An 8,220-nucleotide genomic window follows, 5' to 3' on the forward strand; every position below is an offset into this window, starting at 1 on the left:
CCCTAGAGCCTGTGATAGACATAAAGAACTACGGCACAGTAGTTGGCCTCAGGACAGGTACAGTCTAGTTGGAGAAGATAAGACATTACCAAATGCTGTCTTTTAATTTAGAAATTTTGTAGTGGCCAGGCACGGTGGCTCACGCCTTGTATCCCAGCACTGCGGGAGGCCAAGACGGGTGGATTGCCTGATGTCAGGCGTTTGAGACCATTCTGGCCAACATGGTAAAACTCTGTCTCTACTAAAACTACAAAACTTAGCCGGGCGTGGTGGTTCACATGTGTAATCCCAGCTATTCAGGAGGCTGAGGCAGGAGAATCGCTTGAACCAGGGAGGCAGAGGTTGCAGTGAGCTGAGATCGCACCACTGCACTCTAGCCTGGTCAACAGAGTGGAGAAAAAACCAAAAGAAATTGCAGGGGCCTTTGAAAACAGTATGCTGAGAATAGATAGGGCTCAAGGACAGTATCTCCAATTGAACTTTTAATGAACTCCCGTAGGCGCCAAGAAGGCGGGCAGATAAGGAAGAGCATAGAAACAAAGAACTGAGTAGAAGGTTACATCTGGGAAAAGAAAGTGTGTTTTGCATTGCATTCTTTCTGCTGACGTGGGGTTTATGGAGTATAAATAAAGTGAGGCGGAGGCTCTGAGCGCGGCCGCCATGTTCTCTGTGTGTCTTTGTCTTTTGTGTGTTCTTTCATTCTCCACCACCCCCGGCACAGACCCCAACAAGTGGCGCAGCGAGCAGGGTCAGCACGGGTGAGTAGGGGAGAACAAGAAGGGGAACCCCCTAGGGGCGAGTAAGGCCCAGATATTGTTAAGGGGAACCTTCTTAAGCTTTCATTATGGGGAATTCCATCTCTCTGGCCTCAGAATATTTACGGCTGTTTCAAGGACTATTGCTGTCTATAGGAGTAGAAGTGAAAGAAAAAGACTTTGAAGTGATTGTTTGCCCATGTTGAACAACATTGTTACTGGTTTCAGTATCAGACTAAAGTGCAGCTGAATCGCAGAGAATGGTTACAGGTAGTAAAAACTCTGCTTAGAGCTCTCCAATTAGGGGATATTATGCCTCTAAAATTGTGGACCTTGTGTGACTCTATCACTCAGACATTAGAGTTACTTGAGACTGATTCAGAGTGTGGTAATGTAGCCACAGGAGGAAAGGTATCTGAGGATTTGGAAAAATAAATAAATAAATAAATAAATAAATAAATAAATCTGAAATGGAGCCCATTTGTGCCAGGATAACAGAGGATGGGGGGGTAGCAAAACGGGGAGAAGAGAAAAAGCCAGCTCTTCCTTCTTCTAAGGGAAATTCTGACATGCAGAGTATTATGGAAATGCTTCAACAAATATTACAGATATATTCTTCTAATTCACCTTTGCGAGCTTTCCCTGTTTCTTTTCCTTCTGCCCTGTTAAAAGAGGATTTTCCAGTGCCTCCAACCCCCCGGCTTCCTTATCTTTACCTTTCTTTGGCAAAGTTGAAGCCCTGTTCACATCAGACATACTTTAAATTTATACTAAACACCTGTTTAATATGTCAAAACCAGTGTATATGTATATCTTGTTGTTTGTTAAAATATTATGAGTATTTCAATAGTTAATAAATAAGCACATTAATATTAACTATTAATATTAATATAGTATTAATAACCCCAGCTAGGAAATTGTTATGTTATAGGGGTGCATAGGTTCCACCAATTTACACTCCAAACAGAAGTTGAGTATTCGAGTTGCTTAACACATTAACTACCTCTTGATATTTTCTGTGTTTTTAAATTTTAACCATTGTATTGTGTATGTAATGATTCTCAATTTGGTATTAATATACATATTTCCTAGTGAGTAATGATGTTAGACATATAGGTTTATTGTCATTTCTTTGTTCTGCTACTTTTGGTTGGGTTATTTACCTTTTCCTATTAATATGTTGGGATTCTTTATATTTGGGGATATGAGTATTATTATATATTATATATACTTTTAATTAAAAAAAAATTTAAGGAGCTGGATCTGTTTCCAATTATTTGTGCTTCTTTTGCTCCTAATGCTCAGTTTTCAAATGGTGGCAATAATGTCCAATTTAATGCCTTACAAATTAAATTTTTAAAAAGAAATGAAAGCTGCCATTTCTAACTATGGACCTCAATCTCCTTTTATCCTTGGTCTTCTTGATATTTTTCATCAGAAAATTTGATAATTCCTATAGACTGGAAGACTTTGGCGAAGGCTTTTCTTGATCATTCTCAGTGGTTACAATTGCACAGCTGGTAAATGAACAAGGCACATGTATAGGCTAGGAAAAATATTATGTGTGATCCCCCTGGACCCACTGAGGAACAACTCACAGGCACGGGCCAATATGCTACTCTTAATGCTCAGGCTGGTCTAGATGATGTTGTCCTTACTCAAATCAAGACTTTGTTTTTAAGGGCCTGAAATAAGGTAGAGATAACAGGAAAATGTTCCCTTTCCTCTGTGAAGATTTTATAGGGCACAAATGAACCATATCTATATTTCGTAGCCCGTCTTCAGGATGCTGTCTTCAAAATTGTGGGTGCTGGCCTTGCTTCAAAAATTTTGTTACAAACATTGTCTTTTAAAAATGCTTATGCTGACTGTTAAATATTGTTAAAATCATTAAAGGCCAATGGGGCCAATTTAGATAAATATATTAAAACTTGTGTTAGTGTTGGAGGGGCTATTTATCATGCTCAATTATTTGCTGGAGCTTTGTCTAAAGCCTTAAAAGGAAATAACAAACAAGGTGTTTGCTTTCAGTGTGGTAAACCTAGACATTTCAAAAAAGAATGTCATAAAAATTGAACACTTTTATCCCTCAAGGCAGAAAGCTGCCTTCAGAGGTGTACAAATATTGTGGTAAAGGTCGACATTGGACAAATAAATGTCGTTCCAAAACTGATAAAAGTGGAAATTTACTGTCTCCTCTCCTGGGAAACGGGAGTCGGGGCCCACAGGCTTGGGGCCCCAACAATTACAATACAAGTCTACTACAATATTCAGTGAGCAATGGCCTACAACATTAAGGAATAAATTCAAGTCCTCCTTAAGGATCCCACACCTTACCCCAGTTTCTCAGCTTTATGCGGCAACTAAGCAGAGCGCCGCTGCTGACTTAGCTATTACTCAGCCTTATACTTTGTCTCCTAATAGAGGAGTATATAAATTAGCTATTAGAGTGTGTGACCCTTTGCCAAAAGGACATGTAGGACTTTTGTTAGGTCAAAACAACAGTGCTATACGGAAGTTAATGATGATTCCAGAAATCATTGATCTTGATGTTACTAATAAAATTCTTATTATGGTACAAGTTTCACAATTTATACGCCTAGAGGCAGGGGAACGTATTCTCAATAGGGAGGATTTGGTAGCACAGAAAAAACTGTTTTTTGGGAAACTTTAGTTTCTAATCAAAAGCCCTTATGTTCATTGCATATTAATGGAATAGTTTTTAAAAGGTTAATTGATATGGGGGTGAATATGTCTATTATTTGTTTAAATTAGTGGCCTATACAATGGGAAAAAAGACAAGTTTCAGTTATACTCACTGGCTTGGGTGCTGCTTCTGTGATTTATCAAGACGTAGAACCTTTAACCTGTGTCGGTCCTAAAGGTCAACAAGGTCAAGTGTTTTTTTTTATTTTTATATTGTTCCTATCAATATTAATTTTTGGGAACAAGATCTTTTACAACAATTTGCTGCTTTTTTAAACATTCCTCATATTTCCTCAGCTCCCAAAAATATGATGTTCAAAATGGGCTACAATCCTTTAAACTCATAGCCACCACTCCTATTTAGGTGAAACAGTGACCATTATTTAAAGAAATACTTAGGACTCTAAAAGAGTAAGTCAAAAAACAAATGGCCGAGAGGAATATAAAGCCATGTATTTCTGCATGGAATTCCCGTCTTTGTCTTGTCTTAAAACTATAAATGTTTACATTAAACCTAGGGAAAGTTTACAGCCTGGTCTTCCTAATCCTGCCCTTATCCCACAAAGTTAAAACCAGAGAAAAGCAGCAAGATGCTTTTGTATCATTACAAACTCAGCTTTCTTTCTACTCACTTAATATTGCCACAGAAAAAATTTAACTGGATTTTCTTATTCAATATTTAGGTTATATCTTGGGGGCACAAAATATTCGACCCCAAAAAATTCAAATTCGATGTGATCATTTAAAAACATTAAATGATTTTCAAAAGTTTCTAGGAGACATTAATTGGATGCGTCCTGTTTTAGGAATACCAACATATCAGTTATAACATCTTTTTTCTATTCTAGAAGGAGACAGTCACTTGGACAACTCACGCCATTTAACTCCTTTGGCTTTACAGGAACTCCAGCTTGTTGAAGAGCAACTTCAAAAGGCCCTTCCTTTTGTTTATTTCATACTTTACCTTCTCCCACAGGAATGATTCATCAAACTAATCGACCACTAAAATGGATCTTTTTGTCCAATAAAATATCTAAATGCTTGGCTACTTATATCGATCATTTAGCTGAACTGATCATCAAAGGACAGCATCACTGTGGACAACTTTGGGGAGGAGATCCTTCCTTAATTATCTCTCAATTCACTCATAGTCAGATCACTTATCTTCTTGCAACTTCTGATTCTTGGCAAGAAGCTTCATCAATCTTGAGTTACAGTTTATCCTTATCCCTCGGTGCAATAGGGAGAATTGTTTGCTATTCTCATGGTCTTACTTGATTTCCCTACTACTGGTTGTAACATTGTTAGTGATTCTCAATACGCCGTTTATGTTACTTCTTATATTTCTCAGGCCACTTTACCTCTTTGTGCTATTTCTTCTCTTCAGAAATTCTTTTCTTTTTTATCCTTTACTTTGAGCCAACGTCGAGCTCCTTTATTCATCACTCATCTTCGTTCTCATTCTCAACTTTCTGGACCATTAGTTCATGGTAATACTCAGATTGATTTGCTTTTAATTGGCCACCTACATGCTGCAGAACAAAAATATACTCTACATCACACTAATAGTTCTGGCCTTCAACGATGGTTTCATTTAACTCATAAACAAGCTCGTTCTCTTATTCGAGCTTGTCCTTCCTGTGCTCCTTTGAGCATTCCATCCTTCCATCCTGGGGTTAATCCACGAGATGTCCCTTCTTTTGGACGATTAAAATGTTCATCATACCATTAATACCTTTTCTCATTTCTGTTATTACTCATCTCTTAGTTTGTTTCGCCGTCATGGGCATTCCTCTTATACTTAAAACTGATAATGCCCCTGCTTATGTCTCTCATAAATTACAAGTTTTCTTACAGCAATACAATATTCAACATATCACCGGTATCCCGGGCAACAGTCAAGGTCAAGCCATCATTGAGCGTGCAAATTTAACTTTAAAAACTTAACTATTAAAACAAAACAAAAAGGGGGAAATGAGCCCCCCAGAAACCAGATTTTGAAACCAGATTTTGAAGGTTCTTTTTACCTTAATTTTTTTGAATCAATGGAGACAATTGCAAGACTCTGCTGTCGTAACCCATCTTTCCTCAACTCCCTCGGTGATAGTCCCCGCTGACAGTTTAAAGGTTTGGTATCCTAATGAAGAAGGTAAGTATGTTCAAGGGCAAGTTCTAAAACAGGGATGGGGCTATGCTCTTGTCCTTACAGGGAGCAGACCTGAGTGGTTTCCTACAAGATGATTGAAACCCTGTTGAAAAGAAAACTGGATTCAGCATGCATTTCTTCCTTTGTTAGATGTGCCTCGGCGGGGGACTTATTTCTCTTAGTGAGGCTTTGTATGAATATTGGACTTATATTCCCTTTCCGCCCTTGTATCAGGGAGTCGCCTGGGAGGCGGCGGAAATTAAGGTTTTCACCCATAACATTACTTGGATGCCGTCCCCCTATATGGACAAGGACAACATAGAACGGGAAACAGCAATTATAATCAGCACATACCAATTTGGAGTGGAAGGACTTCCAATATATATGGGAAATAGTCCTCATTGTCTCCGAAAATCGCATGAAGCTTGGGCTGTTCGTTATAATCATAGTCATGTGGCTGCTAATACTGTTATTATTGTAACTAGAAGTTTTTAATATAATCATACTGTATATAGTAATGAAACTATTCCTAGTTCTTTACTTTTTTGTCCTATTCTAGAGGTTTCTCCTAATATTGAGGTGCTGGAGTGACAACAATGTCGGGGAACTAAACCCCGGATTTTATTAGAATACAATGGGATGCAAATAACTGATTGAAGTGTGCACGGTGATTTTCAAACAAAATTTAGTCACATACCTTTGAAATGACACTGGGTAAATAAAAGTATTGCTGCTAACAGTAATGAAACCTTGGTATGGCGTGAAGGAGGCCTGAAGTACAGAGTTATTTTTGGAAGTTGTTAGTTGCAGGCGATGCCATTAGCACTTTTGTGGGGAATATGCCCCTTAATCTTTCTAACCCGAATAACTCCATTCATATTCAGTTATATCAAAATACCTCCTGATATATTATTGCTTGTGTCCGTAAGCCCTACCTATTATTAGCAGGGAATTTGACATGGGATAATGATACGGGGATTGTTAATTGTACAGATACGTGTACATTTTTGTCTTGCCTCAATCATTCCTGGTGGCACAACTTTACTGAGGATATTTATAACCTCAGGGCTCGTAGGGAAATTTGGCTACCTGTTAACCTTACGCGACCGTGGGGGGCATCACCTCTTGAGACTTATATTTGGACTTCTCTCCAGTGAACCCTCTGTGCCCTTGGACTTATAATTGCCTCAGTGATGAGCCTTGTCGCCATCATCTCCACTGCGGTCGTAGCAGGGCTCGCTCTTCATCAAAGCATACAAAATGCTGAATTTGTGCAGCAATGGCACGAGCAATCTCACCGGTTATGGCTTCAACAACGAAACATTGATTCTCAACTTGCTGAAAGATTGGACAACACGGAACAAGCCTTGACATGGCTTGGAGATCAGCTCACTGTCCTCAGTACTCAGATAACATTACAATGTGATTGGAACTCCAATTTTGTGTAACGCCTGTGCTTTTTAACATCTCTCAAAATTGGACCGTAATCCAAAAATTATTAATAGGCCATAAAAATATTAGTTTGGACATCCAAGAGCTCACTCAGAACATTTCTGAAGCATTTCGACAACAATTACATGTGTTGTCCGGAACTGTAACCCTTCAGGAGCTGGGTCAGCGCCTTGCTGCCTTTAACCCATGGACCCAGATGAAGACATGGATTTCTACAATCTCTGGAAGTATATTGCTTTGGGCACTTGGATTGAGTCTACTTCTTTTGGTGATTTGATGCTCCCTCCGTCGCCTCCAAAAACAAAAGAAAACACAGGAACAAATATGGGCTACCTTTTTAGGATTGAGGCAAAACAAAAACAAAAAGGGAGAAATGCAGGGGCCTTTGAAAACAGTATGCTGAGAATAGATAGGGCTCAAGGACAGTATCTCCAATTGAACTTTTAATGTACTCCCATAGGCGCCAAGAAGGCGGGCAGATAAGGAAAAGCATAGAAACAAAGAACTGAGTAGAAGGTTACATCTGGGAAAAGAAAGTTTGTTTTGCATTGCATTCTTTCTGCTGACGTGGGGTTTATGGAGTATAAATAAAGTGAGGCGGAGGCTCTGAGCGCGGCCGCCATGTTCTCTGTGTGTCTTTGTCTTTTGTGTGTTCTTTCATTCTCCACCACCCCCGGCATGGACCCCAACAAGAAATTTTGTAGAAAACTAAGCCACCTGGGTAGAGTGTGAAGTACTTATTGTTAGAAGAATATTTGCTGTTATTGTCAAATTCTATAGATTTTCAATTTCAAGGCATATATTTTCAAGTTTGTTGTTGGGTAATAGATAAAAGATGCTTATGGTAAAAATTTATTCAAAATGACACAAAAAAGCATTTGTTTTTATATATCATATATTTGTATATCTTACCAGGACATAAGAGATGCCCTATTTTTTAAGATATTAGTTTTTACTTCATTAGCTTATTATTTCATTTCCTTCTCAATTTTACCTCTATCCCATGACATGCAATATGCAGCACTTGGTAGGTACATTCCAAGTCAGCATAATGCTTGGCCAGTTGCCATTTCCTGTTCTCTTTATATAATTTCTACAGTATTTTTTCTAAACATTTTTTCTATGATATAATCTATCTTCCTCTTTTGTTTGTTGTATTTC

General features: G+C 38.4%; 1 long non-coding RNA gene across 1 annotated transcript; it reads left to right on the top strand.

The window, feature by feature from the left end:
* The first annotated feature begins 383 nt into the window (after window positions 1–383).
* Window positions 384–7,691, top strand: LOC139355419 (uncharacterized). The gene is made up of 2 exons (XR_011606039.1): window positions 384–758; window positions 5,671–7,691. It is a non-coding gene; the product is annotated as an uncharacterized lncRNA (long non-coding RNA).
* Window positions 7,692–8,220: the final 529 nt, after the last annotated feature.

The sequence above is a fragment of the Macaca nemestrina genome, chromosome 7 (assembly GCF_043159975.1).
Source record: "Macaca nemestrina isolate mMacNem1 chromosome 7, mMacNem.hap1, whole genome shotgun sequence".
Lineage (NCBI taxonomy): Eukaryota > Metazoa > Chordata > Mammalia > Primates > Cercopithecidae > Macaca > Macaca nemestrina.